Source organism: Tamandua tetradactyla, chromosome 3, assembly GCF_023851605.1.
Source record: "Tamandua tetradactyla isolate mTamTet1 chromosome 3, mTamTet1.pri, whole genome shotgun sequence".
Taxonomy (NCBI): domain Eukaryota; kingdom Metazoa; phylum Chordata; class Mammalia; order Pilosa; family Myrmecophagidae; genus Tamandua; species Tamandua tetradactyla.
In genome coordinates, this window is record NC_135329.1 from 85,762,996 (window position 1) to 85,778,670 (window position 15,675).

Genomic DNA, 15,675 nt, shown 5'->3' on the forward strand with positions numbered 1-15,675 from the left:
ACAAACATTCTTGACATACAAACATTCTATATATGGAGTACAATCAGTGGCTTACAGTATCATCACACATATTTTTTCTGGAGTAATGCAAATGTTCATGATCATTTTTTGAACATTTGCATTACTCCAGAAAAAAAAAAAAGAAAAACTCATACATACCATACCCCTTACCCCTCCCTCTCATTGACCACTAGTATTTCAGTCTACTCAGTTTATTTTAGCCTTTGCTCCTCCTATTATTTTTTTTATTTTGTATCCATATTTTTTACTCACCTGTCCATACCCTAGATAAAAGGAGCATCAGACACAAGGTTTCCACAACCACATAGTCATGTAGTAAAAGCTATATCATTATACAATCATGTTCAAGAAACATGGCTACTGGAACACAGCTCTACAGTTTCAGGTACTTCCCTCTACCTACTCTAATACACCATAAACTGAAAAGGGAGTATCTATATAATGTGAGGGAATAACCTCCAGGATGATCTCTTGACAGAGTCTGAGCTCTTAACCACTGTGCTTTCTGCCTTTATTTTTTTGGGGAGGATGACCCATTGAGAGACAGAACATGAACAAGTATGAGAGAATCAGATACAGATTACAAATATAGTCCTTTTCTGTGTAATAACTGAAAAAAGGAAAAGAATCACAGTTTGCTCTTTAATCTGCCTTTAGCCCTGAGCTCTGTGGAGGAAGAGAAGGGAACTGAAATGTATCAAAAAAATCTCGATGTCAGGTATTTGTGCAAGGAACTATATTTTACCTTATTCAGCACTGTGCTGGTTTGAAAGGAAGTATGCCCCTTAAGAAAAGCCATGTTTTAATATAAATCTCATTTCTTAAAGGTAGAATAATCCCTATTCAACACTGTATATTTGAAACTGTAATGAGATCATCTCCCTGGTTGATGTGATTTAGTTAATAATGGTTGTTTAACTGGATTAGGGATGACATGTCTCCACCCATTTGAGTGGGTCTTGATTAGTTTCTGAAGTCCTATAAAAGAGGAAACATTTTGGAGAATGAGAGATTCAGAGAGATTCAGAGAAAGCAGAATGATGTAGCCATGAGATGCAGAGAGTCCATGAGCCAGCAACCTTTGGAGATGAAGAAGGAAAACGCCTCCCAGGGAGCTTCATGAAACAGGAAGCCAGGAGAGAAAGCTAGCAGATGATGCCGTGTTCGTCATGTGCCCTTCCAGCTGAGAGAGAAGCCCTGACTGTGCTCGCCATATGCCTTCTCACTTGAGAGAGAGACCCTAGCTTCATCGGCCTACTTGAACCAAGGTATCTTTCCCTGGATGCCTTTGATTGGACATTTCTTTAGACTTGTTTTAATTGGGACATTTTCTCGGCCTTAGAACTGTAAACCAGCAACTCATTAAATTCCCCCTTTTTTTTTTTTTAAAGGAAAGACAGAGAGAAGGAAGGAAGGATAGAAGGAAGGAAGGAAGGAAGAAAGGGAAACATCTTTAAACATTTTCTTGTTTTATTGTATTTTGTTTTTTTGTTTTTGTTACATGGGCTGGGGCCGGGAATCGAACCGAGGTCCTCCGGCATAGCAGGCAAGCACTTTGCCCGCTGAGCCACCGCGGCCCGCCCTAAATTCCCCCTTTTTAAAAGCCATTCCGTTTCTGGTATATTGCATTCTGGCAGCTAGCAAACTAGAACAAGCACTCAAAGTAACTCTGGAACATAGGCTTTGCTATCTTCACTTTATAAGCAATGAAATGAATATGCCGATTGGGTTCATAACCACCCAGACTCACACACAACTGCTGTTTTTTTTTTTTTTTTTTTTTTTTTAACATGGGCAGGCACCGGGAATCGAACCCGGGTCCTCGGGCATGGCAGGCAAGCATTCTTACCTGCTGAGCCACCGTGGCCCGCCCTGTTTTTTGTTTTTTGTTTTTTTCATAACTTCTGTTTTGAATCAAAGTCTGTGAGTGACTCTAAAACTTTCAACCATAGTACTCCACTGTGCAATGATATGTAGACACTCAAAATGTTTTTAAAAGAAATTGTGGATTTGTAGAGCAGTCATGCATCAAATACAGGGTTCCTATCTAACATCCTAGTGATTTGCCAACTAAGCAGTTTGAAATAGTGATTCAAGAAAAGATAAAAATATTTTATTAACTAAAAAATTATTTTATTAAATTGATAGGAGAAAGGAAGGAAGTACATCCTAAATGTGACTATCAGGACCACAAAGGCTACTAGATGGAAATTAGATTTTTCTCTCCCTCTGAGGTTGTGCAGGCCTGCTTACAAATGAATGCTGCTTTATATGTGATATGAGGGTTCAACCAATCTGATATTACATGTGAAATGTAACTATTAAATTAGGACAACCAAATATATTGCATTTAGGTACTCAGCTAATGCAGGAGGCTATACATTTATTATTGTTATTACCTATTAATAATATTTTAAGAATATCTTAAAAATTCAACTTGAATTTTATGTTGTTTTGAGAAAATAATGTAGTATGAAGTTCAAAAAACGTGAAAAGAAACAGTGAAAATTCAAAAAAGAAACTCATTGAAAAATCCCCCCTTTTCTTATACTACAGTCACTTAGTTCTTCTCATCCCCAGAAGTGACCAGGTTAGTAGGGGAATACTTCTGTGAAATTGTCTTCAGAAGTTTTGAATATGCACATTTTGATGTATCTGACCAATGATGGCAGATTTGATTTTATTAAAAAAGAAGAAAGTCATTTATAGTCTGGTAAATAAAGGGGTGGTCAGTCTATGTAATATCATTTTTAAAAACCCAAAGCAAGGGGTGTCTGTAAGGTGAGATAAGCTCTGTGATGTGACTCATAAATTGGCTTAAAGTCGGTGAGTAGAGTTGCAGTGGTAGTGGTATTGCAGAATAAATTTATTACAGCATGATTGATATAATTTACATATAATAACTGCACATTTAAAGTAAATAATTTAGTAAATTTTCACATGTGAAAATTTGAGAGTGAAGCTATGACTCTCAAGATAGTGAACATATCTGTTATTTCCAAAAGTTTACTCATGTTCCTCTCTCCTATCCCTTGTCCCTAGGCAACCAATGATCTGCCTTCTGTCATATAAATTAGTTTTTATTTTTGTAGAATTCTACATAAATGGAGTCATGCAGTATGTTCTCTCTCTCTTTTCTTGGGTCTGGCTTCTTTCACTTGACATTTTTATTTTGAAATTCATCCATGTTGTTGCATGTATCAATAGTTCATTCCTCTTTATTGTGCTGCGATATAATACAATTTGTTTAACCATTCCCCCGTTATGGACATTTGGGTCTCCAGACTTTGAGTATTACAAGTAGAGGTGCTATAATGATCATTTGCGTGTAAGTATTTGCATGGACTTAGCTTTCAGTTTTCTTGGGTAAATACCTAGGAGTGGACTGGCTATGGTAGGTATATGTTGCCAAGAATTTTTTTTTTTTTTTAGTTCATGTTTTTTATTAATCCACAAACAATTACTTGTCTTCTGGTTTGTTGAAGCAATAAGTCAGACAACACTTGCCACGGTAATGTTGGTCAAAGTGGCTGGCCATAAAAACTCCAGCACCACATTCATCTGAAGGGCATTCTCGACGAAGCCGACTAATTTTGCCATTCTCATCCACCTTATAGTATTTCAGGACAGCTAGCTTAACCTTCTTTCTCTTATACTTATTCTTCTTGAGAGTAGTGTAAGACTTCTTCCTTTTCTTAGCACCACCACGAAGTCTCAATACAAGATGAAGAGTGGATTCCTTTTGAATATTGTAGTCAGACAAGGTACGTCCATCTTCCAGTTGCTTGCCAGCAAAAATCAGTCACTGCTGATCAGGAGGAATTCCTTCCTTATCCTGGATCTTGGCTTTCACATTTTCTATTGTATCCGAGGGTTCAACCTGAGATCACCGCAGAGAGAAGCGAGAAGTTCCCTGCCCGGAGAGGAGCCAACGCGCTCACACTCACCGCAGATGGCGGATCGGAAAGGAAGGCCAAGAATTTTTCTTTAAATTTTTTATTAATTAAAAAAAAATTACAAGAAACACAAACATTCCCAACACATACACTCAGTAATTCACAATATCATCATATAGTTGCATATTCATCATCATGATCATTTCCCAGAACATTAGCATCAACTCAGAAAAAGAAATAAAAAGACAACAGAAAAATATAACAAACAGAAAAAAAAATTTTACATGCCATACCCCTTACTGCTCCCTTTCATTGATCACTAGCATTTCAAACTAAATTTATTTTAACATTTGTTACCCCTATTATTTATTTTTATTCCATATGTTCTACTCATCTGTTGACAAGGTAGATAAAAGGAGCATCAGACACAAGGTTTTCACAATCACACGGTCACACTGTGAAAGCTATATCATTATACAATCATCATCAAGAAACATGGCTACTGGAACACAGCTCTACATTTTCAGGCAGTTCCCTCCAGCCTCTCCATTACATCTTGGATAACAAGGTGATATCTACTTAATGCGTAAGAATAACCTCCAGGATAACCTCTCAACTCTGTTTGGAATCTCTCAGCCATTGCCACTTTGTCTCATTTCACTCTTCCCCCTTTTGGTCAAGGTTTTCTCAATCCCTTGATGCTGGGTCTCAGCTCATCAAGAATTTGTTTTCCAAAGTGATTGTACCATTTGACATTCCTGCCAGTGGTGTATGAGAAGTTTAGTTGCACATCCTTGCCAATGCTTCATAGGGCTGGTAGTTTGGAATCTTGTGGTTTCGATTTGCATTGTCATAATATCCTTGTAATGTTGAGTGTCTTTCATGTGTGTATTTGCCATTTGTTTATCTTCTTTGGTGAATATATATTCATGTATTTTGCTTGTTTCTTTATTTGGTTGTTTTGCAAATGTTTGCTCCTAGTCCATGCCTTGTGTATTTTCAGTTTCTTAATGCTGTCTTTGGAAGAATAAAGTTTTCAGTTTTGAGGAAGTTCAGTTTATCAACTTTCCTTATAAAATGTATACTTTTTGCATTGTATTTAAGAAATCTTTGCCAAACTCAGGGTCGCTAGGATATTTTTCTAGAAGTTTTAAAGTTTTAGCTCTTACATTTAGGTTTATGAACCATTCTGTTAATTTTTGTATATGTGTGAGAAAGAGCTGAGGTTCAGTTTTTTTTGCACATGGATATCTAATTGTATTAACATATTTGTTGAAAAGGTTATCCTTCCCTACTGAATAGTCTTAGCACCTTTGCAAAAAATCAGTTGACCGTATATATATTCTCTCTCTCTCTCTCTCACACACACACACACACACACACACACACACACACACACACGTGTATATATATGGGTCTGTATCTGGACTATACTGTTCCACTGATCCATTTGTCTGTCTTTAGGCTGATATCACACTGTCTTATTACAGCTTTATAATAAGTCTTGAAATCAAGTAATGTTAGTCCTCAAACTTTGTTTTGCTTTTTCAAAATCATTTTGGCCATTTCTAGGTCTATTGCTTTCTATTTCAATTTTACAATCAGTTTTACAAAACAGTCTGCCAGTGTATTTATTGAGATTTCATTATTCGATTCCATGTATCTGTGAATTTTCCATTTCTCCCAGTTATTGATTTCTAGCGTCATTCCTTTGTGGCCAGAAAAGATACTTGCATGATTTCAATGTTTTTTAATTTATTGAGACTTGTTTATGACCTACATATGTTCTTTCTTGGAGAATGATCCTTGTTCGCTAGAGAAGAATGTGTATGCTGCTGCTGCTGCTGCTGCTGGGTGAAGTGTACTGTTAGGTGTAGCTGGTGTAGAATATCATTCAGGATTTCTGTTTCCTTATTGATCTATGTAAACATTTTATCCATTATTGAAAGTGGTGCCTCGAAATCTCCTATAATTAATGTAGAATTGTCTCTTTGTCCCTTTAAATCTGTCATCTGCCTCATATATTTTGGTGCTCTGCTGATAGATGCATATATATTTATAATCTTTATGACTTCTTGTTGGATTGACCCGTTTATCAGTATACCATGATCTTCTTTGTCCCTGATGTAAATTTTTCATAAATGCCTCTTATCAAATTATGAAAGGTTCCTTCTAGCGTTGGCCAATAATTTTTTTTTTTTCAAAACAGGAATGGATGTTAAGATTTTGTCAAATGCTCTTTCCCTCTGAGATGATGATATGGGTTTACTTTTTTAACTTGTTAATAATGATGAATCACATTAATTTATTTTCCAATGTAAAACAACCCTGCATTTCTAGAATAAGCCTTACTTGGTTTATTATCTTTTTAATGTATTGTTGGATTTAATTTACTAAAATTTTATTAACCTATCATGAGAGAGATTGATCTGTGGTTTTGTTTTCTAGTAATGCTTTTGTCTGGTTTTAATGTCAGGATGATGATGTTCTCATAGAAAGAGGTAGGGGTATTCCCTTGTGTTTAATTTTCTGGAAAAGATTATATGGAATTGGTATTATTTCTTCCTTCATTATTCAGTGGCTTCACCCTTGAAACTAACTGGGCCTGCCATTTTCATTGTAGAAAGATGTTTAATTACAGTTTAAATACATTTTGTTTCTTTGAGGAATGTTGCCAGTTTCATGTTATTGGATTTATTGGCATAAAATTGTTTAAAATGATATTTTCCTATCCTTTTAATATTTGTAGAATTTGTCATTTCTGATATTGGTAATTTGTATTTTCACTTGTTTTGCTGATTGATCTTCTAAAAGAATCAGCCTTTGGTTTTATTGGTTGTTTCTATTTTTTGTTTGTTTGTTTCATTTATTTTCACCCTGATTTTTATTATTTCTTACTTTGACTCTAATTTGCTCTTCTTTTTCTGATTTATTTGGCTGAAGTTGAGGTCGTTTATTTGAGACCTTTCTTTCTAATGTAGGCATTTTAGTGCTACAAATTTCTCCTTAAGTACTGCTTTAGGTGTATACTATAAATTTTCATTTAGAAAATTTTCATATCAGAAGTTCAAATATTTTCTAACTTCCTTTTTGAATTCCTTTTATTTGTGGCTTATTTGGATGTGTGCTATTTAGCTTCTAAATATTTGGGATTTTGCAGATAACTTTCTTCTTTGTTTTTTGGATGGGCAGACACCGGAAATCGAATCCGAATCTCCAGCTTGGCAAGTGAAAACTCTTCCTGCTGAGCCACCGTGGCCTGCCCCAGATAACTTTTTTCTGATTTTTAGTTTAATTTGTTTGTGTTCAGGGTACATACTTTGTGTGATTATGAAGTAAAATAAATTATTTTACTAAGAAATTAATAAGTTACACATTTTGTGATAAAACTTTTATGAGTGAATTAAATTTAGTATCTCATGGTTCATTAATCTGTCTTGTTAAATATTTCATGTGAACTTCAAAGGAATGTTCTTGAAAAACTAAGCTGCCTTTGGAAGTACCTGGAGATCCAAGGAAAATCTAGTGGTATAGAGGTCTTTGAAATCCAGTGTGTATTTTACATTCACAGCAGAACTTAATTCCAGTTAACTCCATTTCGGGTGATCAAAAGCCATATGTGGCTGGAGAGTACCATACTGGACAGCTCAGGTCTAGTCTCTTTCACATTCTCCTTCATTCCAATGTCTTTCACTCTAACTATATTCCAGATATCAGAAAGTTAGGGTCATGACTCCTTTATATCTGTGTTTATATTGTATCTTCATTATCTAGTGCTAGTGAATGCCATAGAAGATATATGCCAACTCTATGCATGTAAAGATGAAAGAGTTCCAAGCTCCATTCCATTCATGGAAACCCCATTATCATGCTCATTTTCCTGCAGACAGTGTTCATGGCTGAATACTTTAAATAAGTAAGTAGATATCCTATCTGCCTGGACTATCTTGAAAAACCAATGTATCTGAAATGTGGAAATGTCTGCTGCCTGTACTGCATCAGTTCACTGAAGAAGGAGCCTGATGGGAGGTTTTGTTGTGCCTCTTCTCTCCCGTGGCCTCTTTGAAGAATGACATCAGGCCCAATTTGCAGCTGGGGAAGCTGGTTGCCAGGGTCAAGAAACTGGAGCCCCACTTAGGAAATAATCTACTGAAGAACTCAAAAATGTTGAAGTTCCAGGTGAATATGACCTTGGATATTGGCACAGCCAATGAATTCCTCAGCATTTCTTACAACTGGAAGAGTGTCCAATGTGGGACTGTCAAACAGAAGCTAAAAGAATCTGCTGAGAGATTCAGCTATTAATTTGTGTCCTGAGTTCCTCTCAGTTCACTTCTGGCTGCTATTACTGGAAAGTGGAAGTGGTAACAAAGACTGGAATCTGGGTGTTTGCAAAGAATCTGTTCATCGACAGGGAAAGATCCAACTATCTACTGAACTTGGATTCAGGACACTGAGTCTGAGAATGGGAAGCTACTTTTGGGCTTGCCTACACTTTTGACTACCATTTGGACAAATCCCTGTTTGCACCAACAAATAGTAGGGAGCTTCCTGGATATAGATAGTAAAAGTATTTCCTTTTGTAACATTAGTGATGGATCCCATATCTTTACGTTTACCAAAATTTCAGCTTCTGAGCCATGGTACCCTTTATTTTCTTCTTCAAGTACAAGTAGTGTTGATAAAGGCCCCCTGAGAATCTGTCCTATTATGAATCCAAGCATCCCATTCTCCAGCATAACATGAGTAAACTAATGAACCCACGATGATGAAAATCATTTATTGATAATTACTCGTGCTCCAACTAACAGTCGGACAAATGTATATTATTTGTACATATATTGTACAAATAATAGAGAAACAAGGAATATTGTATGATCCACAAATTCAATAATCCTATTAGATTAATAAGAATATGAATTGTATTTAAAAAATTGAGTGCTATCATAGTCAAGCTCTTTGGGTTTTATGTTCACATTTCTCTACCTATAGCTATGTCTAAAATTCCCTTATATTCTTTTTCTTTTTAAGACCAATTTTACATATTATGGAGGGTATGAAGTATATAAACTTAGAATTTGACTAAATAGATTGTGATTTTCTAAATGATAGGAAAATAATACCTTTTATTCACAGTAAAACGTATATGTTCTTCTGAACATAGAGCTCTAGGTAAATGCCTGTATAATATCTACATTGGGAAAGTCACTGTTTCACCATCATGGCACAGTTTAGCTAACGTGTTCGTGGACCTGTGCTGGAACAGGTCAACCATAAAAATTCAAATGCTGAAGAAATTAAACAGTTGATCCCAATAGTACTCCTTGTAGTGTTGACATGCTGAGCCATCCCTTCCTCCTTTGATTTTCCCACTTGACATCCTCAATGCTCCCTGTCTTCTCTGGACACCTTGTCACTGCGGTGTGCTGATTGTAGTTGCTCTTATCACAAGTCATTTCCTCACACCAAGGATATATCAAACCCATTTTTGAATTTTTAAGAGCTTCTCTGCTGTTTGAAGGTTTGCGAACATTGTTTTACAAAATTTTAAAAAATTAGTGAAGATTTAAGAGTTTGGTTTGTTAAACAATGTGAGATGACCTAAGAATGACCCAGTCTCTAAGTCATAATTTAAATATTCTCCTTCATAAAGGTACAGAAGTCTCCACATTTTGAATTTACAGTAGTTTGGAAGGACATACAACAATTTCAAATGTAATCACATTTTCTTTTTATTGGCGTGTTACTTATTTACTTTCATTTTGCTTATCTCAGTTTTGGAAAAGTTTGAAAATTTGCAAGTATAATTTATCCAATAAGAATTTTCGTTTTTACATCTGAGTCAGGAAATCATGAATAATTCTGTATAATTGTAATATTTCCCCTTCTGAAGGAATGTTCTATAAATGTCAAAATAGTTCAAGATGGTTTAAAGTATTGTTCATGTTTTCTACATCCTTACTAACTTTCTATTTGCTTGTTCTGTCACGTATTTCCTTTCAGTTCTGTTAGATTTTGCTTCATGTATTTTGAAGCTCTTGTATTATGATCACAAATATGTAGGATTATTATATCCTCTTGATAAATTGACCCCTTTGTAATCAAGAAATGACCCTATTGATCCCTGGTTATGTTCTTTACTCCAAGAGATGTATCTTTTTTCTGTCATTTTAGTTTTATTTTTTAGTTTTTACCAAGTATCATTATATTTGAGATCAATTTGTTGTCATCAGCAAACATTTGAATCCTGTTTTTTTAAAAATCCAGTTTGACCATCTCTGCCTTTTAATTCTGGTATTTAGATAATTTGTTATTTAAACAAATTATTGCTTGATTGGGTTTTAACTCATGAAATTGCTATTTGATTTTTATTTTTGCTATTTGTTTTGTTTCCCTTTTCTTTTTTTCTGCTTTGCTTTGGAATTTTTACATAATTGCATTAAAAATTTTTTTTTATTGAGAAATCTCCACACACATACAGTCTGCCCATACTATATAATCAGTGACTCATAGTATCATCATAGTTGTGTATTCTTCACCATGATTGTTTTCAGAACATTTGCATCGCTTTAGAAAAAGAAATAAAAAGAAAAAAGAAAAACTCATACATCTCATACTCCTTATCCTTCCCTTTCATTGACCCAAAGTATTTAAAATATATATATATTTATATTGATAAAGCAACATACAAACATTCTTAACATACAAACATTCTATACATGGTGTACAATTAGTGGTTCATGATATCATCACATAGTTGTGTATTCATAACTGTAATAATTTTTTTGAACATTTGCATCACTCCAGAAAAAGAAATAAAAAGAAAAAACTTATACATACCATACCTCTTACCCCTCTCTCTCATTGACCACTAATATTTTCATCTACCCAATTTATTTTAACCCTTGTTCCCCCATTATTTATTTTTTATCCATATTTTTTCCTTACTTGTCCTTACCATACATAAAAGGAGCATCAGACACAAGGTTTCACAATCACTCAGTCACATTGTAAAAGCTGTATCATTAAACAGGCATCTTCAAGTAACAAGGCTACTGGAACACAGCTCTACAGTTTCAGGTACTTCCCTGTAGCCACTCCAATACACCATAAAGTAAAAAGGGGATATCTATATAATGCATAAGAATAACCTCCTGGATAACCTCTCGACTCTGAAATCTCTCAGCCACTGAAACTTTATTTTGTTTCATTTCTCTCTTTCTGCTTTTGGTCAAGGAGGTTTTCTCAATCCCTTGATGCTGGGTCCCATCTCATCCCAGGACTTCTGTCCCATGTTGTCAGGGAGATTTACACCCCAGGGAGTTATGTCCCACACAGAGGGGGAGGGCAGTGAGTTCACTTGCTGTGTTGGCTTAGAGAGAGAGGCCACATCTGAGCAACAAAAGAAGTTCTCCGGGGGTGACTCTTAGGCCAAATTTTAAGTAGATGTAGCCTATCCTTTGCAGGAATAAGTTTCATAGGGGTGAACCCTAAGATCAAGGGCTTGGCCTATTGATTTGGTTGGCCCTATTGTTTGTGAGAATACTAGAAATTCTCCAAATGGGTACATTGAATATTTCTGTCTTTTTCTTTTTTCCCCCCAAGGGACCTTTGCAAATACTTCTTTATTCACTGTCCAAATCACTGTAGATTTATCAGGGCATCACAGTAACCTGAACAGAGCAACAAAATCTCATCCCCTATTCTTTGTACTTACGGTACATGATCATACAAGTTAAATTAGGAAATGCATTATCAAAAATATTTATTTTGCACATCTCTCCCTTTAGTCTCACACAGAAGTTGAAGTTTTAAAATATGGGTGATATCATCCTTTATCCAGTCTTCTGATATACCTTAGTTCTATCCAGATCAGCTTCATTCATATCTCTACTTGATATCTGATTACTTTTTCAGCTTTTTAAACAGTTCCTGTATGGGGTACTGCTGACTTTTTTTTTAGCTTTGGAGCGCTAACTCTGAATCTCAGGTGTCACATAAATACCTGAAGTTTCTGGAAAAGACTGTTACCGATAAACAGCTCAGTATCTCAGAATTTAGAATTAACAGTTACACCTGCTGAATATATGTGACTGCTGTAAGAGCATACAATCTAGGACCCTTTACAATAGGCCCCAACCTCATAACCCATGCTCTCAACTTTAGTTCACCATGTTTTTATATTATAGTTAAGTCCATATAATTGAGGTATGATAATTTTTGTCTTTTTGTTCCTGACATTTCATTCAACATACAGCTGTTAAGATTCATTCATTTAGTTGCATGCCTGCCAACTTCATTCCTTTTTGCTGCTGCTTAGTAGTCCATTGTATGTACACACCATAGTTCCCCTTTCCATTCCTCAGTCCTTGTACCTTTAGGCCACTTCCGTTCATTGTGGATGTGAGCACTGCTACCATAAACACCAGTGTGCAAATATCCATTCCTGTTCTCACACTCAGTTCTTCCAGGTATAGGTTTCAGGATCAAATGGCAAACCCACCCCCAGCCTCCTGTGGAAACACCACACTGCCCTCCAAAGGGCTAGACCTCTCATTTCCCTACTGACAGTGAATAGGTACAGGTCTCTCTCCACGTTTTCTCTTACACTTGTTTCTCTCTGTTCGTTTTTAAATAGTTTTATTCACACATCATTTAATCCGTCCTAGTTGTATAGACATGCCTTCGCCACCATATCCATCTGAAGACATTTCCTTTTCTTCCAGACTATTCTGTCTGGAAGAATATAGTCAAAGTGTTACTGTTGACTATAGACCCTAGTTTACATTGTTTGTAATTTTTCCCATATACCTTCTGTTTTCAGCACCCTACAATAATGACATTCATTTGTTCTCCCTCATGCCAAAACATTTTTAAATTTGTGTATTTGATCACCATCATTATACACTCTAGGCATTCCTAAATTATACCATGCCAGTCTTTATCCTCTATCTTTTTTTCAGGTTTAATATGTGTCCCCAGCCCTTCTCCGTCTATCATACTCATATTCATTCTCATTCAGTGTACCTAATATTGTTATGCTACGCTCAAGTACTATTGTGCTATCCATTTCTGAATTTGTACAGTCAGTCCTGTTCCATAATCTGTATTCCTTCAGCACCAAATGCCCAATCTCTATCCTCTTTCTATCTCGTAATAAATCTGTGTTCTTAACTTCAGTTCTCCAAGTTCACTCGTTAATGTTAGTTCATGTTAGTGAGACCACACAGTATTTGTCCTTTTGTTTCTGGCTAATTTCACTCAGCCTAATGTCCTCAAAGTCCATTCACATTGTTAAATGCTTCATAACTTTATTCTGTCTTACAGCTGCATAATGTTCTGTTGTATGTATATACCATAGCTTGTTTAACCACTCATTTGTTGATGGCTGTTTACATCTTTTGGCAATTGTAAATAATGCTGCTATAAACATTGGTGTGCCGTTGTCCATTTGTGTCCTTGCCTTGATAATGTCCTCTGAATAGATGCCTAGCAGTGGGATTGCTGGATGATTTGGCAGTTCTATACTTAGCTTCCTGAGGAACCGCCAGACTGCCTTCCACAGCAGTTGTACTATTTTATATTCCCAGCAACTGTGGGTAAGTGTGCCTCTTTCTCCACATCCTCTCCAGCACTTGTCGTTTTCGGTTTTTTTTTTTGATGATGGCCATTCTAGTGGGTGTGAGGTGATATCTCACTGTGGTTTTGATTTGCATTTCCTAATAGCCAGTGAAGTTGAGCATCTTTTCATATGCCTTTTAGCCATTTGTATTTCCTCTTCTGAGAAGTGTCTGCTCATGTCTTTTGACCATTTTTTAATTGAGTTGTTCATCTTTTTGTTGTTGATTTGAATAATCTCTTTATATATTCTGAATACTAAAGCCTTATTTGATATGTGGTTTCCAAATATTGTCTCCCATTGTGTAGACTGCCTTTTTACTTTCTTGACGAAGTTCTTTGATGCACGAAAGTGTTTAATTTTGAGGAGTTCCTATTTATCTATTTCTTTCTTTAATGCTGTGCTTTGGTTGTAAGATGTAGGAACCCGCTTCCTCTTAAAAATTTTGAGATATTTCCCTACATTTTCTTCTAAAAGTTTTATGGTCTTAGGTCTCATGCTTAGGTCTTTGATCCACTTTGAGTGAATTTTTGTATAAGGTGTTAGATATGGACCCTCCTTCATTCTTTTGCATATGGTTATCCAGTTCTCCAAGGACCAGTTATTGAAGAGGCTGCTCTGTCCCAGGTGAGTTGGCTTACTGCCTTATCAAAGATCAATTGTTCATGGATGAGAGGGTCTATATCTGAGCACTCTGCTTGATTCCGTTGGTTGGTATATCTGTCTTTATGCCAGTACCATGCTGTTTTGACCACTGTAGCTTCATAGTATGCTTTAAAGTCATGTAGTGTGAGATCTCACACTTCATTTTTCTTTCTCAAGATATTCTTAGCTATTCAGGGCACCCTGCCTTTCTAAATAAATTGGGTTATTGGTTTTTCTATTTCTGCAAAGTAAGTTTTTGGGATTTTAATTGATATTGCTTTGAATCTATAAATCATTTGACCCACAGTATTTTAATTTTTTACCCTTCATCTCCTCCTATTATTTTTTTATTTTTTTATTCTCCTTATTTATTTATTTATTTATTTACTCATCTGTCCATACCCTGGATAAAGGATCCTCAGACACAAGGTTTTCATAATCACACAGTCACAGTGTACAAGCTATATGGTTACACAGTCCTCTTCAAGAATCAAGGCTACTGGAATACAGCCCAACAGATTTAGTTACTTTCCTGTAGCCATTCCAATATTCAATAAACTACAAAGGGATATCTATATAATTCCTAAGAATAAATAAACTCCAGGATAACCTCTTGACTCTTTGAAATCTCTTAACCACTGATATCTCCCTCCTTTTGGTCAAGAAGTCTTTCTCATTCCCATGATGCCAGGTCCTGGCTCATCTCTGGGAGTAAAGTCCTGCATTTGTTATGAAGATTTACACCCCTGGGAGTCATGTCCCCTGTAGGGGGAGGCCAGTGAGTTCACCTGCTGAATTGGCTTAGAGAGGCCACATCCGAGCAACAAGAGAGGTTCTCTGGGGTGACTCTTGGGCATAATTAGCAGTAAGCTTAGCCTCTCCTTTGCAAGATTAAGCTTCATATGGCAAGCCCCAAGATTGAGGGTTTAGCCTATTGAATTTGTAGTCCCCATGTTTACGAGAATATCAGGAATTTCCCAGATGGGGAAGTTGAATATTTCCTCCTTTCTCCCCAGTTCCCCACGGGGACTTTGCAAATACTTTTTTATTCTCTGCCTAAAGTACTCTCGAATGTATCAGAGCATCACACTAACCTGTACAGCCCAACAGGACCCCACTTCCTTATGATTGCATTTTATCTTTTTTGTTGTTTTTGGCTAATTAGTTATAGTTCTTTTTACTTTTTTGGTGTTTAACTTACAGGCCATAGTTTACGTCTTTAACTTAAAGTGTACCTTCCAATAATACACAGTTTCGTCTGGAATACAAGAACTTTACTTTCATTCTTTCTTCTTCTGGCCTTTGTTCAACTGTTGTCATAACTTCTCATTTTTGCACATTTTATGCCTTAAAGCAAACATTTAGCTTTTAAAGAAATTTTAAAAATAAGAGAAAATGTCTTTTATATATAGCTACATGTTTAACATACCTTTGTGTTGTGCCAGATTTAGATTTGGTATCATTTTCCTTTGCCTCTATCACTCTCTTGTTTAT

General features: G+C 35.9%; 1 protein-coding gene across 1 annotated transcript in view; it reads left to right on the forward strand.

Annotated features, from left to right (window-relative positions):
* Window positions 1-15,675, forward strand: part of MAP3K2 (mitogen-activated protein kinase kinase kinase 2) — a 101,957-nt gene that overhangs the window by 9,556 nt on the left and 76,726 nt on the right. The window lies entirely within an intron of this gene.